Source organism: Crocodylus siamensis, chromosome 12 (assembly GCF_052110815.1).
Source record: "Crocodylus siamensis isolate JL-2025a chromosome 12, ASM5211081v1, whole genome shotgun sequence".
Classification (NCBI taxonomy): Eukaryota; Metazoa; Chordata; order Crocodylia; family Crocodylidae; genus Crocodylus; species Crocodylus siamensis.
Window position 1 is genome coordinate 30,635,564 of NC_143406.1, and position 17,129 is coordinate 30,652,692.

The 17,129-nt window shown below is 42.9% G+C and overlaps 1 long non-coding RNA gene across 1 annotated transcript in view; it reads left to right on the top strand.

The window, feature by feature from the left end:
- The window catches only part of LOC149854856 (uncharacterized), a 45,596-nt gene that overhangs the window by 21,313 nt on the left and 7,154 nt on the right, over positions 1 to 17,129 (top strand). Inside the window, exons 2-3 of the long non-coding RNA XR_016438775.1 lie at positions 6,666 to 6,837; positions 7,142 to 7,221. This is a non-coding gene — a long non-coding RNA (uncharacterized LOC149854856). The remainder of the gene's footprint in view (positions 1 to 6,665; positions 6,838 to 7,141; positions 7,222 to 17,129) is intronic.

The window sequence follows — 17,129 nt, forward strand, 5'->3', positions numbered from 1 at the left end:
CTGTGGGGCATTATAAACTAAAATGAAGTGCAGCGCTTGTTGTTCTGCCCTTGTCTTCTGCGCTGTACTGTATTTTGTTCCTTTTTTCTCTTCCCTGTTCACTTCTTTATCTGAGTTTTTTTCACTGACCATTCTTTTTCATCAAACTTACTTCTTTTTAATCTCACCTCATCTTTTATTGACTTATTTTATAGTACTGTCTCCAAAGAGGCAGTATCGTGCTGTTTACCTTTCTGTGTATGAGCTAAAACAGTGGCCTACAAGCCCCAGGAGGACTAAAATAACTTCCACCCTTAGCTTTCCTCTGACTTTCAGCTTGACACTTCCCGACTTGCTCTGTAATTTCTTGTAGCATCATGTGTCTTTTGCTTTCTGGCTGATATGTAATAACCTACAGCCACTGTTTGCCTTCTAGAGTTTAGTCTATACCTTCCCCCAGAGCCCTGAGCTTGCTGATAATCTGGCAGCTTGTCTGAGCTCCCCGGTAGTGAACTTCCTTTGTGGGAAATTCAACTTTGTATTTTGACTCAAGACAAAAACCCAACCAGGTACTTGGTTCATTCAGATTTTCCTAACCACCCATAATCTTGCAATTTGCTTTTGAGTGAATGGATATGCAGTAAGAACAAAATGTTCTTGGCACATCAACTTCAAATGAGACAACAAGGGAACAACACTGTAAGTCAAGCCAGTTTACTGCAATTCACCACAGCAGAAATAGAAGTCACACCATTTCTCTTTCATGTCTTAATTTGAATGCAAATTAATTTTGTGGCTTTTGGGCCCTGATTTTGAGCTTAGGCTCTTGTAGACAAAGGTGCCTTTTATGCCACCTTTGCACCTCCTGGCGTGCTTGTGCATGTGATGATCTGGGTTCTGGGTCTTGCCCACCTTCTGGTGTATCTTTGAGCAGGCTCAGTGGCAACTATCTAAAGCTAAGTAGAGACCACTCTGGTGCCCAGAGTAGCCAGAGTTCAGTGTGCTCCAGCCAGATTCCTGCTGCCACAAATGTTTCCTGCCTGCCCTAGAGACCAGACTTACAACCCTTGTGTTCGTTTTGGAAATCCCTCACCTGGGAGTTTCCCTAAAGGCTACCTTAAACTTCCTGCCCTCTATAAGCATTGAAGGAGTTTACAGATGAATTACCAAGAGAGATTGTCGTCAAACTTTCAATGGACCTTGGTGCACAAGTGCACCTTGGTGCATAAGTGCATGGCTTATTTGTGCACATTTATTCTGATGAAATCACTATAATTAGCACTTTGCGTGCACATTTGGCTACTTGGATTTTTCAAAAAATGAGCCTGAGTTGCAAATTAGCTGTGCCACAACTCTGCAATTGTAGCACTAGGCCATTGCACACGCAGCTCTTCTAGCATGATGTATTTAGCATATGTTCTGTTAAACATTTCCCCATGCAGCTTGTGCAGCAGGCGTTGCTGACAGGGCTTTCTGTTGAAATAGAAAGGCCACACTGAGAAACAAAGGAAATAGAGGTAGCTAAAAAAGTCACTCAGCTTGAATTGTGTATTTATATTTATATTGCATCTTCATAGGAAGTTCATTTTTGTCTATCCTACTTTGCAAGTCCCTAGAACAGTTAATAGTCTTGAAGTATTGCTCACTTCCAAAGAAAATAGCCAGTCCTTTATTTAAATAGTTCACTGCCAAGGAGGTAGAGCAGTTACATTTTCCATCTTAACATGCTGCTGCGGGCTGGTAAAACAGTAGACCTCCCTCAATCCTAGTTCTTCCATCCCATGAGCTAAAGGGGCTGAGTTAATGGGATCATATTGCTAGCTGTTTGAATTACTGCTATAAATTTGTTTGCAAATCCACAAATTTACAGTTTTATGAGTACTTACCTAGAAATTCATTCATGCCTCATTGAAATCATGCAGCTGGGGAGCTGTAACAAGTTTGTCTTCTTTTTACCCTCTCAGCTACTTCTTTGTACATATTAGCACTCTTTCAGCAGTGACCATCTTAATGCAATTAATAGCTATTCTACTGTCTTCCTGTCCATAATAATAATGAAGACATAAAATTCTTGGCCTGGAAGTCAAGGTCAGCTTTCTATGACTGCAATAAACAAAGTGATATCCTCCCTGTTCCTCCCATATGGCTGTCAGAGGTGATGGGAGATGTTCATACAAGCTGGAAAGGAGATGCCATTTGGAAGAACAACAGTAGATACTATTACACTCTACCTTATATCTATCATTCGCACAGACAGGAAGTCATTTACAGATGGGGAAACAAGCACAGGAGAAGAGGTTATTTAAAAAGGAATGATATTCCACTGCGCACATAGGATTTGGAAAGTATGGGGTCTTCCACAGACTTCCTAAGTGAATTTTGGAAAATTGCAGTTCCTAAAAGGGATGTAGGTGCCACAATGTTGAGATGCACCTCACTATTTAGGTTCTGTGTTGCTTCTTGGGATTGTCATGGTTGTGATATACAGCCTCCTAGGAAAATGTCCTCCCATCTCTGATCAATCTTTAGCCTGATGGCTAGGGTCCTCTCTGGAGAGATGTGTATCTGAATCCCTTCAAAGAAAGCAGGTGTGCTTACATTTGTCACCCCCTGGGTATGTGATTTAACCACCGAGCTATTGCACAAAAGTATGGCAAGGTCTCTGACAGACGTGTTTTACAAAGAATGCAGGGGTGACTGCGCTCTGTGCAATTCTGTGTAATGAAACTTGTGAATTTTGCATTGCTCTCTATTTCATTCAGTTTGAAAAATTGATAATATTATCCCATAAAACCAAAGTCTGGCAAAACAGTGTGGAAAGAGAAATGCAGTAAATTGATGTTACATGCTAATAAATCCATTTTTAAGTGGTTTAATGTAATTATATTTCAGATGGAAATGTGACCTAATTAAATTTTCCTATAATGTACTGTAAGAACGGCATGTATCCTGCTGAGGTTAAACGTATATTTAATCTTAGTTAGACCATCCAATCAATGCTAAAATTAGCCAGAGGCTTGGATTGGAAACAAACTCTGAAGAGGTTAGAAAACTAGTGCCAAACCAGATCTGGTTTTGAGGCTTCAGCATCTCTGGACTGGGATGAGCCAGAAGCTGGCATTCAAACTACCCTGAACTTTGTGGGTCCAGGTGTGCAACTGGTTGTTTAAAATCAAGACCTGAACTACAGAAATGTTGTGTAGTTTAAACTGCTCTTGATTAACAGTGGGACAAACAGTGGTGCATCCCTCTCTCTTACTTTGTTATGCAGTCACCTGGCAGCAGAATGGCCATGCTGTGCAAAAAGCAGGATCTACCTTGCCAAAAGAGATGGCGATTCATTATTCTCCATCAGGAAAGCTCTCTCATACTATACACATCCTTGCTCCCTTGTGAATGATGCAGCAACCCTTCAGTCCCCTTCAACTTTCTCTACACCTCTGACGCAGGCATCTCAATCCACTAGGAGCCTTTTGCCTGTAAGTGTGTGTGTAGACTGCAGTGTAACCTAGAGATACCCAAGTCAGTTTAAACAAGCTGGATTAACTATTGACAACAGGTAGCTCAGTTCAGGCTGCCTGTAAGAATTAAATCTCCCCAGCTGGTATAGAGATCACTAGAAGTTGTACCAGACACCTTGATGAACTGCATGGTTCCAGCTGAGATCAGGAGGGTTGCTAATAGGCCTGCCTGACCGTCTGTGCACCCGTGTTTGAGGGCAGCCTAAATAGCTGATCTCGGTTGCATGATGAAGCTTATTTTGGCCCCCAGTGCATAGCCTCCCACCCCCTCGCCCAGGCACTGCCTTTAGCTTTCCAGCATGCAGCCTTCAGCCCTGGCACATGGCCTCCCAACCCTGCTGTGCATACCCCTCCCCACAGTGGTGCATGGACCCCCAAACCCTAGCAACTCCAAGTCCTTTGGTACTTCAGCATACTCCAAGGTAAGAGTCTGTTATTATCCCCCCTTACTTCCTGGGGCCTTCCAAAACTAGGGTGTGTGTTATATTTGGGGGGGGTACATTATATGTGTGAAAATATGGTAATAGGTGAACTAGAATCTGGCCCTATAACTGCACCTATACTGGGGCTTTGACTAGTAAAGAAATGTTGCAAAAATGATATCCCTATGTAAAATTCCTATAGTCATAAATTTAGATTTTCATTTTTAGGAGAGGGATGTTTCTGTCCAGCACGGGATATCATGATAACAAATAAACATGTTAGATACTATTGCAGGAATGGTTTTATACATTCACATACATCCAATTGGTGGATACAAGAGAGAACAATTGAGGCATCTTGGAGGACTACTGTAGTGCTCTCCATGCTGTATTTACCTGCAGATAAATTAACATATTGCAAGAGAGGTGCAGGATGCTGAACACAGGAACAGAAACTTAAACTTTCTGCTGTGGTTTGAGGAAATGAAGGCAGTCTGGGCACCTTTTCTGAGTTGGTGATGTTGAAAGGGAATCTTCCCAAAGTTATCAGACCACAGCATTTTGCAGCTGTCAGCAAGATTTGCAGAAGTAGAAATGAAGCTTCACTTATTAGTAGCTGGGAAATGCAGCCTTTATAAGAAAAGAGCATGCCAATCTGTTTTACAAATCACAAGATAAAGGAACTTAAACCCTGCATCTACTTTCACTTTTATTCCTTTTGAATTGGGATTTCCCCCCAAGCTCATTTGCCTCCAGCCCAAATTCATGTTAGTAAAATTACTTGAAAATGGAAAAATAACCATAATTGACAGCAGACGCACAATGTTGAAGATCTGCAGCTTTGTTTTGACGCAGAAAGCACCCAGTGTTTGAAGCAGCTGGTGTGTACATTTTCATCCCTGCTACTGTAACTTGTGGGGCTGTCCCAGGCAGCTTCCACTTGTAAAAGCTTGATCATGCAAGATACTAAGAATTTCAACTCTGAATGACATTAAGGGTCATTGAGGGCATCTTGCATCTCCCAGAAAGCATTAGCCATCCCCAAGAATTCGGGCCAAATGAGAAAAATCAGTAGCTTGATACTTGGTGCTGCTACACTTCTATTTTCTGTTGAGTAATTTAAATGGATCCTAAAATGCTTTATAAACCGTGTGTGCATTAGCAAATTTGACTTTATCCACTTTTTATTATTTTTCCCACCAATGAGATGTGCAGTCCTTTCTCTGATGAAAACTGGACAGTATTTAACAGCACAGGGCAACACTTAGGACAGAAAATAAAGGCATGTCCGATAGGACTTGGAAAGGGAACTTCTGTATAGTTAGAAAGAAATTGCATGAGTTCTAATTTCTCTAGGACTTTAGAGGTATCAGTTCTGTTCTCCTAGAAAGCTCCATCACATTGCACCAAATGGGTGACAGGTGCCTCCTGAGTCTTGGGGGGGGGGCACCCGCAGAAGCTGGCGGCAGTGGGAACGGGGCTGGCGAGTATGACAGCTGTGCTGTGAAATGGTAACTTGCATGAGCATGCAGTTAAGAATAAATGTTCACATTCATGCACCAGTTTCCATGTTTACAATGGTGGCAGGCAGGGTTTTAATAACTGGGACTTCAATTTTATGTCTTGTCTGCAAATTGATAGGCCAGATTTTTGGCCATGCTATGTCTCTTGCTTGGATTTGGTGGCACAAAAGGGACTTCAAACTGCTGTAACGGAGGACTGGGAACTTCTCTAGCAGGTATGCAAATGAATAACTGGCCGCAGTTTACCCTTGCTAGCCCATTTTTACAGCACGGGTGTCCCTGGATAAAGGATGCATAGCTCTGGTTCTCCTCCAGAATGGGTTGGAGAAGTAGTGCTCAATCTCTCATCCACAAACCAGATCTAGCTCATGAAGCCGTATGATCCATCCAATGGAGCTCCCCATGAGTCTTGACATTGGTGGCAGGGAGAGTAGAAAAGTGAATTGTTACTTCTCTACTACCATATTTTCGACCTGTGGGCCAGAAAATGCGGCCCTGTGCACTAGATCTCACCAACTTAAAGTTGGTCTGGTGCACGAGGTTGCTCCATGGCTGGATCCAGGTGCACAGGGCCGTGCTGGTGTGCCAGGTCAAGCTAGCACACAAAGTTGGGGCTGGGCTCGTACACTGGATCCACCGCACAGCAACTCCATACAGGATCTGGTCTGCAGATCAACCCCCTTACCACTCATCTGGAAGTTTGGGCACCACTGCTTTAGCACCGTGAATGGGAATTGGAAAGTGGTGGAAGATATTTTTGCTCTCCCTGTCAGAGCAGTGGGTGTTGTGCTGTCAACTACCCAGTGGGGCATCTTCAATAGTGTAGTGTTCCCAACACTATTTGAGGCACTGGGTCACTAAAAAACAAATCCCTGTGAATGTTAATTGCCCTGTGACTGACAGTGGCCTATGACCAATCCAGATAATTGCAATGGTCCCTTCCAGCCTTAGCTGGGCTTAAGAAAGAAATGAAACTGTGCTAATTCAGCACATAATGTGGAACAGCTGGTATATGCAGTAAAATACAAAGCTGTAATCATAGCACTATATATGTTTGCCAAGATAAAGTAAGATATGCTATGAATGGCACAGAGTTGCATTTAAAAGAAAAAGAAACTACACTGTTAGTTTCACTTTCACCCTGTTTCTCATAAATGAGGCAATGACTGGCAACTGCCCAGTTGCAAGTTATAGCTCCTAATCCATTTTTTTCTTTTCAGCAATAAGGTGCTCATTAACTGAAATTGATTCCGTTTTGACTTCTGGTGGTGTGCTGACCTTTGGAAGGCCTCTGCAATGTTTGAAGCTAAATTTGGCTTGGCTTGATCTTCATGACTGCAGTAGTTGAAGGCTGAAAACAAAACTTAGTCTACACTATCTCCCCTAATTTATGTAAGTTTTTTCTGTCACCTTGTATGCAAATTGTGCATCTGCATGTGCAACAATGCATGAAGCATGTCTTAGTCCATTTATGCATAAATTGTCATTGTTGGCTGTGCAAATAGGGCACACACAGTACAGCTGTATATGCAGAGGTGGGCTTCAGAAGTTTTCAAAAGCAACCCCAGTAGCTTTGCTTTTGTAATTTATAGGTGCTCAACAGTGTTGTTTGTTTCAGTGACTTCAGTGCTTGGAGATTCAGTTCCAGTTCTGGGTTCACTCCTTCCTTTTCACTACACTTTTTTTTTATTTGAAGGTTACCTTTGTAGGAGCTGCACGTGGAGAGGGATTGTCACTTGCTATGCATAGCAATGCTTTTTATTCAGCAAAACCCAGGTACATATTGGTACATATTTTTGAGCATTGCCTAGTCACGCTGTCTATTAAGTAATCATTTACTTGCATTTCTTTATACAGAAGTCTCATAACCTTAATGCATGTAGTGGTTTGGTAAACAATCCATGTAATTCAAGGATAGTGATCAAGGCTAATACTCTTCCTAGTAATATCTCCTTATTATAAAATCATTCCTTATGTCATTTTGTTTTGGTTTGAATTTTCTTATGTTTAGCTAAAAAAACACAAACAAGCCCCCAGGAACCCAGGCTTCAGCTGTTACGAGTTACAGAAACTCCACTACTGACCAATACAAGTATGGTGGCTTACTGCAAGTGAGAATATGTGCCCTGTGTTTCTGCAGGTGACTGTCTTGTGAGATGTAATGCTTGTGAATCAATTATCCAGCACAACTGTTCAGGATTTACTGCATGAGCAATAAAAGTCTGACTTTTGTCCCATCAAATTCATATTTGACCCTGGATGTTCAGACCTGGTGAAAAGAGATGGTTCTTAATTAGTCCACAGAGTCGTAGCAAAATGTTTAATATCAAATGATGTCCAGAATACAAACTAGTGCCCTTGACTTAAACCTTTTCAATCAGGACATAAAGAAGATTTGTGACAGTTTATTACTAAAGTATATCTCTGAATTTGACAAGTCCACTTGAATATGGGACGCTATATCTGGTACGTTGGCTAGATATTTGCTGCTCAATTCTAAAAGGATTGTTAAAAAAAAAAAAGAAAAAGAAACAAAGCAAGACTGCACACCGTTATAAAAACAACGAAAGAAAGAAAAACAGAGCAGCAGCCCAAGAACCTGTCCAAACCATTGTACGCTGGATTTATATATTCAGGATCATTTTAAAGGGGGCCTGTACCAAACAGATTTAACATCTGACATAAGCTATATTTAGGGTTACCACACGTCCAGGTTCTCCCAGGCATGTCCTCTTTTTGGACCCTCCAATCTCCGTCGGGGCAGTTTTTTGAAACATGAACCAGTGTCCGGGATTTTGCTTCACTCTACTGGCGGAAGCAAGGGGAGGGCGAGTGGAGGCAGTGGGTGCACGCGTGTCTGTGTGCGCATGCACATGGCTGGCATGCAACCTGACAGGGTCATGGGAGCAGCCTCAGCAGGTAAGTCTGTGGCGGGGCGGGAGGTTGGACGGCCAGGGCTTGGGGACTGTCTGGGGGGCTTTGGGGTGTGTGTGTGGGGGAAGCAGCAGGGGTTTGTGGAGGGGATGGGTATGTGGTGGGGGGGAGGGCAGTGCCTGCCAGCGCTGGGGAAAGCTGTCCAGGCGTTGAGTCTGCGGCACGGCAAGGGGATGGGGGCACCCACTCCTACAGGGAGGGAGTGGGGGGCCCTTTGAGGGCAGTAGGGAGCTCTGTGGCCAGGCTGGTGGCACCAGGGCCGGACCAGCTGAGAGACACTGCCTGTGGGGGAGCATGGTCAGGCTGCCTGGTGTGGCACTGGAGCTGCAGCCCAAGGTAGGGGGTGTCATAGGCATCCCTTCTTCCCTCCTGCCTGAGATGAGACCAGACTCGCTCCACTGTTGCCCGCATGAATCGGAGCTGCTGCACTCCAGCCCCGTTGGGATGGGGGCAGCTGAGGGCCTTCTTCAGCAAGGCTGCGGGAAGCAGGGGCTGAAGGTTGGGAGTGAGAGGCAGCAGCAGGGACAGGGGGCTGCAGGTTGGGAGTGAGGGGCACTGGTGTGGCCAGGGGCTGTGGGTGGGGAGAGCGGTGTCCCCCCAACAGGTGTCCTCTTTTTTGGCACTGGAAATATGGTAACCCTAGCTATACCTTAGGGTTAAAATTGGTCTTAAGTGCAGTTAGGCTTTGCGCAGCCCTCTGTGCTAGTGTGAATTTTATCCAGAATTACCATTGCTGCATATGGAAATATATAGTGTATATATGAAAAGGGAGCCAGCTGGGCATTTTCACCCATTTTCATGGCTGATGGACAGTAGTAACAGCATTAAAGTCGGGTTTGCAGTAGCACTGAGTTTAGATGGCCTGAATCCACCAAGGCATTTAAAAAGAAGTGCCTCAGACATGAGCTTCTGCTGTGGCTACTTTATTTCCTTTTTCAGTTTTACTTTTTCACAGTTACTCAACTGTCCCTTCAACATTCATGCTTCGCTTCCTCTCACTAAGAAGTTTTGACATCTGCTTTTTCTGCACCTGTTGATAGCAACTTATCCCTAAGATATATCAAGGGACCTTTTTATCTTCAAGGGCATTTCTGCTACCTCATATTGCTGACACTAATGGAGAAGGCTCAGTGAGTATTATTCACAATTTTTTAAAAAGAATTTCCTTCTAGGCATTTTCACAATCCTTTTTATTTCCCCCTCCTGGGCATTCTTGCAGGCAAACATTTTGGTTGTGTATCTGGTTACAGAACATAAATTTTGCCTGATCACAGAATAAGATTTCTTTAGTTAATAAACCAAATTAATTTCCAGCAAAAGCAGTTCAGCAATCAATGTATCTAGCAGTTTATAAGGTCAAGGAACTGAAACAGTATACCATGTGACATAGGGGACCAGTCACACATTAAGAATATGGAAGACTTGATAGAATACTGCACTTGGTGCTCAATTAGGGAATCTTAGGATGACATTTTTTCATAAAAAAGATTTCAGCAACATTAAATATTGCAGTAGTCATTCCTTATACCAGTTAGCATTCAAGGAAGATGTCTAAGCTCTGTGAATAAATTGTTCACTCAGCTGTCCAACCTGTCACTCGGCAGCTGAGTTCAATACCTGCTGAATGCCTGGCCACTTAAGAAGCTTTTGCAGGCTACAGCCTAATTTGTCAGATGCAGCCTGTGAAAGCCTCTGACTTCCTAATGCTTTTTAAGGGTATGTATACATGTGCTGGAGAGGGAGAAGGTGGTAACGGTTGGGGTTATTTATTCTGTGATCAGGCAAAATTTATGTTCTGTAACCCCACTGTTACTGTTACTTGCTTTGCTCTTCTGAACATTGTCACGCCAACATTTGCTGTGTAAATATGGCTTCTGGTGTGTGTGCATGGAAGATTTTGAAGAGGATAATTTGGAAGCCAAGGCCTCCTTCACTTTAAATGGCCTCCAACTCCTTCTCTGATAACAGAAAATATTGACCAAATACAACTGGTGGATTCCTGTGGTCAATTCTGTTTAGTCTTTAACCTCTTCAGTGCTACCATTATTCCAACAGTAGTGTTCAGAAGAACAGTAAATTGACTGGGATTCCCACTTGTTTACTTGCCTGCGGAGGCAGATACCATTCAGCATTTAACAGCAATGAGGTGCTGCAATCAGCTCATTTTTCATTTATATTTTTAAAATAAAATATTTTGGTCCTCCTTCCTCATGGAGGTTAATCTTGGAAATGTAAGGCAGTTATTAGGCTAGAAAGGAGTAAGTATGTGGCTGCCTTTGAAGCATCTGCTATTTATGCTATCAGGATACTGGGCTAGATGGACTTCTGGTCAGACCTAGTATGGGTTAGGTTCTAAGTTCTAGTGCTGCAAAGATCCCCCAGGGTGAAATAAATGAAATGAGTCATCCATATTTGGGACCTATCTCACTGACCCTCTTCAAAGGAAAGACTAAATAGACCACCCTCAGACAGGGTGGTGAGGTAATTCCTGGGAGAGACAAGGAAATTGTTTTGCAGGCCTGCCCAAGTATGCTAATTCTGGCTGTGCATGCTAAGATTTGAAACTGTGCTGCAGTGGGGAAATGAGCCAACTGCTCCTTACTCATCTGCCACACTTTGTGTGCAGATGTCATTGCTTTGGCAGCTGCTGCAAGAGCACGCCATGCCGGAGTCTCTGCCCAAGGCCCAGCCTCACGAAGAACGTGTAGTACCTAGATAGCAGGTCTACAGCCCAACTGCCTATTCATGGTAGTGCAATATTAGTTGTCACTTATACTACCTGAGGAGACTCAGGAGGGAGGATACGAATGACACAGCCCGCTCAGTTTTGCTGAATTTTTCAATTCTCCTTTCAGGCTATACCACATATATAGGGGTCTACTTAAGCTGCAGTTAGATGTACCAATTTTTGCAGTTTGGTCATGGCATAAAGAGCAAATTCTGCAGACATTTTGTGGATGTGCTCCAGCAGGCCCGCCCCTCTGCACTGATTGGCAGAGAGGCCTCAGGGCAGGGGTGGTTGGGAGCCATTTTTTCTGCTGCCCTTCCTGCCATCCTGCCAGTGGGCATCTTCCCCTCCAGGCCAGGCTGCAGGGCTGGGCTGCAGTGGCAGTGAGGTCCTTTGACTCCTACTGGGGAGCCAGCATTTTATTTTTATTAATTTTTTTTGTTGTTGATTCTGCAGACAATCCCAGATTTTGTGGTTTCTGCGAAATCTGCTGAATGGCAATTTAAGTAGATCCCTACCCATATACATATGTGTCTTATTGGGACGCACATTTTCTGATTGGGTTATCTAAATTTTTTTGGTTCAGTCCAGTTCCCAAGTCTCAATGAAATAGTTTTATGGCCTTGGAAGATGTCAGGTGAAATTTACAACCTCATGAAAATTACTATTTTTGGTAGACAGGATTTCTCCTCCTTCCTTCAGCATTTTGAATGTTGCTTGCCATCATCCTGTTCACTTTACACCTTGCTTTATGGTCTCTACTGATATGGCTCCATTTATTTTTACAACTTATCTAAGAAATTAACACAAATATAGTTATTATAGCTAATTCATATGCTTACATCAATTTACCACTAAGATTCTTAAGCTAAAGCTGCAACACGCTTTAGTGTGTTAGATTATTTACTTTAGGGACTTCTTGTCCTTTTGGGCCTTTTGCTCTGTTTAATGTAATCTCACTACTGGCTTATCTAAACATGTTAATGGTTTTGTTTAGATTGCTGACAAGGCTAGATGAAACGGAAGAAGGTCATTCTTTGCTCATTCAGAAACAGGCTTGGGGGCCTTCTACTTCAATCACATTTGCAGTTTGCCCTAAGTCTCTTAAAAATTGCTATGGTTGGCAACAGTTCTTGATCCTGTCTTGCCAGGCAGCAGTTAATTGTACAAGAATGCTGTTCTGAGCAAGGCTAATTTTGTTCTGTTTGCTGCTCAGTTACATGCCATTTCTAAATTGCTTGTGAAAACTCACCTATTACATGTTACTTGCTAGCTAGAAGTCTGGCAGGTAGCACTTAGTTTTCATTTCACAATGCACGGCTTGCTTGACCCCTAGCCACTGTAAAATTGCTGATGTTGCATTCTAGCATGAGCATGCTAGATTATTCAGCTCTGAAATGTAGATTACATATAGCAGAATCTCTGGCTAGGATGGTAAATGTCTGTCAACACATTGACCTGTCTGTAATTAAAAATGGTGACACGCTGACCTAAAAACTTAGAGGCCGAAAATGTCTTCCCCAGACTGAATCCAGTAGTTGGTTAGCACATCCATGCACAAGATTTTGGTCATTAAAAAAATCAGTGGTGATGCATAGGGAATGCACAGGGATGCATGTGCACCCCCTGAGAGTGCTAGTGCACCCGCTCAGTTGACGGGCAGGCGGTGGGGGAGCATGGGTGCCCCCTCTGAAAGCACTGGCCGGGGAGTGGAGGCACCAGGAAAAGTGCCGCTGGCACTTCTGGGCATGCTCCTGGCAACCCACCCCCACCGTCGGCATGATCAGCTGTGGGGGCCCCTCCTCCTCAGTCTTGGACTGGCTACTGGGGGGGCAAGTGTCCCCTCTGACTCAGGAGGCATCAGTTGCCCATGACAAAAATGATTTCCCCACCAACATGTCTCACCCCCTCCCCTCTCTTACCCTCCTTGTTCTGCGTGGCCGAGCTTCCCCCTGTTCCCCGGAGTTTCCCCCCACAATACGCAGAGATGTGGGAGCCAGTGCAGAACTTTACTGAGTAGCCAGTGCCCTCCCAGCTAGGCAGCCAGGGTACTGTCACATGCAGAGAAACTAGTTGATGGCAGCGGCAACCTCCTCCTTCTTCTTCAGGAACTTATAGCAGAGGTACCCCTCCAGACGGCAGCGCACATTACAGGAAGTGTGGGATTGCCTGAACCACTATCAAAGCTCAGGGCACTGCACAAGGTTCTCAGCTGCACTCTGGGCACCATGGTGATCAACAGCAGCAGGGTGTAGTGGGTCAGGCACCCCCTTGGTGCATTCAAACAGCTTGTCGTGGTGTTCCCAGAGGACTATAAGCAGAGGCATGCTCAGGGCGCAGGCCACATGTAGCGGGGTTCCTATCCCAGACCGCTTTTCTGGAGAGGTCCGATGGGGGGACCAGTTCTGTAATCCAGCCACGTCACCCCACAGCCTCAGCCAGTGCATGCATGCATGACAGCAAATTGCCTAGCCTGCAGTAGAAGTGGGGGACTTGGCCCAGAGCAGCCATGGCAGCTGCTACCAGGATCCAGCCCTGGATCAGCCTGGGGAGGGGATCGAGAAAGCAGGCTGAGAGGGAGTTGGAACGGAGGGCTTGGCCAGCAACCTGGCCAATTTACCATGGTCCCTGGCCACCTGTATGCAGTAAGCCTATATAGCATTGATTGCACATGTAGATGTGCCCAGAATTTGTACAAAACGTCAGAGTGACTTCACTTCATTGTTTTCCCTGAGACTTAAGACAGTGGGCACAGCATTAGACTATCTACCAACAGAATGAAAATACAAACATTTGGTACAGCCCTTCTGGGTGTGTTAATCTTAAGCCCCTGACACCCACTAAAGTAAAAATGCAATGCGAGATTCCAACACCTGCCTTTCCTGACATGCCACATGTGCATGGCAGGAGGTGCAATTGTGAAAGTCCTACATCAGGTCTCACGGCACCACATTGCTGGTGTAAGGGGAGTGCCCACAGCTGGGAGACCTGGTTAGATGATCAAAGTTCCCAGCCTCTGGAGCACATGGGACTCTTGAAAAGCTCCCATGAGCTCCAGAAGCTGAGTACTGGCCACCCGTTCAATTAAAAGTGTAATCAGAACCAGCCTCAAACTTATAACAGATATTTTGTGTAATAACTTTGTGGCTTATTCCTCATCTTATCTTGCCATTAATTGATTGAATGTGTGGCCAGGTCATTACTTTAGATGTGATTAACTAGTTAATCATGTTTTAAGTGTGACATCTACCAGGGGTCTTAGTTACAAATCCATGTAAGTATTAGGGCTGTCATTAACATGGTTTCCTAAAGCATCTGTTTTGTAAGACTCTGAAGGCCATTCAAATATCATTTACTTTTTTCCTTTCATTTACCTGTGGTTCTTTTAGATGGCCACATTTCTAAAGCCAATAGTTTTTTTAGAAAACAATCATTGACCAAGGCCTTGGTGGCTTGGGTTCTACACTTGTTTTTTCCCCAGTTGTTTGAAGGTTAGGGTTAAGCTACAGGTTTTAGGGTATTTTGCTCTCTAAGTATGAGAACAAAAGTTCAAAACAATTCTACGTAGCATTAAAAAAAGTATTTGGCTAGTATTCCATCTTTTTTTTGTCCTGTACGTTTTTTGGGTTGTTTTTTGGTGGATGAGGCGAATGTGTGTCAAACATCAAGACTTTGTGGTTTGGACAAAAGATTGATTTCTTTCTAAACACACTTGTTCTACAAGGGTAAATCTGCTTGTCATCTGCAACAAAAATTAGAGGAAAAATGGGAAATGTTTGTATTTTAGGTGACAAATTGTTGATTGAGAGAGGAAAGGAGACAGAAGCATTTTCTCTTAGGCAAGGTTTTTTTCCCATACAGCTGCTTCTCAGGCTGCTTTTTCTTGGAAATCAGGAATCAAATACTTCTTCCAGTTAGCTTGAGTCCACCCCCAATGAAATATTGCCAGTGTAATCGACACAGAAATTGGCTTCAAATATATATTGGACTACAGTATTTGTGTAGCATGCCCCCTTCATCCTGGGTATCAGAGAGAAGAACAATGTCTTCAGGGGTTATTTCCAAGACTGGAATGTGCTACAAAAGTAGGGAAGGAAGACTGTCTTTTCATTTATGTGAAGCCAAAAGGTATATCCAGGTACTCTTCAAGTATCTGTCGCGTGTTTAATCCCAGTGGGCATATCTATGCATATATTAATGTGCTGTTATTACTGCACATTAAGTTTAGTACCTGTAATAACAGGTGCTAACTCAATGTACGGTAGTTGGTACTACTATGTGGTAGCACTGGCACACATTTTTTAAGTGATACTAAAGCTCGGTAAACTAATTCTACTGTACGTTGGCGCATTAGCATGGCGTTTGCTGTGGCGCGCTAATATGCAGCAGAATTAGTCTACTGTGCTTTTAGCATCTCTTGTAGATGCACTCAGTATAATATACAGCTACATGGTTTCCAAAAGCAGCTGACTGATAAACTGATCCAATCAAGGGCTAAATGCCTGTTTGCACTAAATCAGTTTTAGGGTGCTTCTGTGCCTTATAGGATTATGTCAGCTTCAGCAAACATGCTTTTGAGGAAGCTTTTCCTTTAGCAAGGCTACAGTATACTGTAGAATAGAAATCTGGCTCACTCCCAAGCAGTGGTCTGATTAGAAATCCACCATGCATGGTGGTGTTGTCTTCCTAGAGCAGGCTTAGCTGCCTTTTAGAGCCAAATTCACTGTTTGGCCCAAGGAGTGTGGTGGCCCTATCACTACCAACCTACTACAGATAAGACTAGAGAAAAATTAAAAATGCTGCTTTTGGTCCCTTCTCCAGTTAATTCTCTTATAAAGGTCTGGCCTTTACTTATATCAAACATTTGTCCAGGGATTTGATAGTATAATAAACATTAGACCTTACCATTATATAATAACAAATAGAAATACAATATTTTTATCAATATTTGGCACAATTAAAAATTTTAATGTGAAACTAAATATCGATGCTGTCAAGCTACTGCAGCCTAGGGGCATAAATTACAAATGTTTTTCTCCTGTGAGTTCAGCCTGAGTTTTGCATTCACATACAGTAATCTTCTAATGTCTTTGTATTCCTGTAAGTCATATGTTTGGTTTCCAGAGCAGCTTATGTGATTCTATACTGAAATGGCTGCGCTTCATTGGAAGTGTTTATTATCTTGGTCTTTTAATAGGTAATAGGGATTATTTTTATTGCCTTGTAAATATTCAAAAGTACAGTAGAGCTCAATGTGTTTTCATTATAAGTTACATTTAGAAAGAATTTCTAAACAAAATTTCTTTAAAAAAAATAGATGGGTTGAATAAACTGGTGGGAATAAACTCTGTGAGGCAGTTAGAGAATGAGGCCAAATATCATGGTCCTGAAGTGCTGCATCATCTCACCATCAGAAAGCTGGACCAGAAAGACAAAGCTAATATTAGATACTGATGTGTCTTGTTAACTAACTTCTTACTTGTGTGGGAAGCCCAAACTTTTGTTTAAAAGTCCAGAACAGAAAAAGCCAATTCTTATGTATTTTCAGTGTTATAAGATTGTCAATGACACAAGGAACAAGACCAATCGTGCACAGACTTATATGGGAAATTTTCTTTTCTGCTCCATTTCTCACCCTATTTTCTCTTCATTATATTATTTCTATGCTCCTTTTCCCCTCCTTCAAAAGCTCTTGTAAGTGAAATATAAGCCTACTGTTGAAGTTCAAGTAGACAGAAAACACAATATTCCAGTATGTTTGAAATTAAGGCAAAATTGAATTAGCCTAATTCTAATTTGAATAGATGCAAAGATAAACAGAAAAGTGAAGCTATGTTGGTCAGTTTGCCTTGTTGGTCATTAAAGTTGGAGGTTTCCATGTAAGTATAAAAATAGATTTTCATGTCATCTCCAAGACAGGCATTTTTCTGTTGAAACTGAAAGGTCTAAATCAATGAAACAATGAATTCTAACGGCAGATGTGGTTAGGAAAAGCTATTTTGAGGTCTTTCAGTAATGTAAC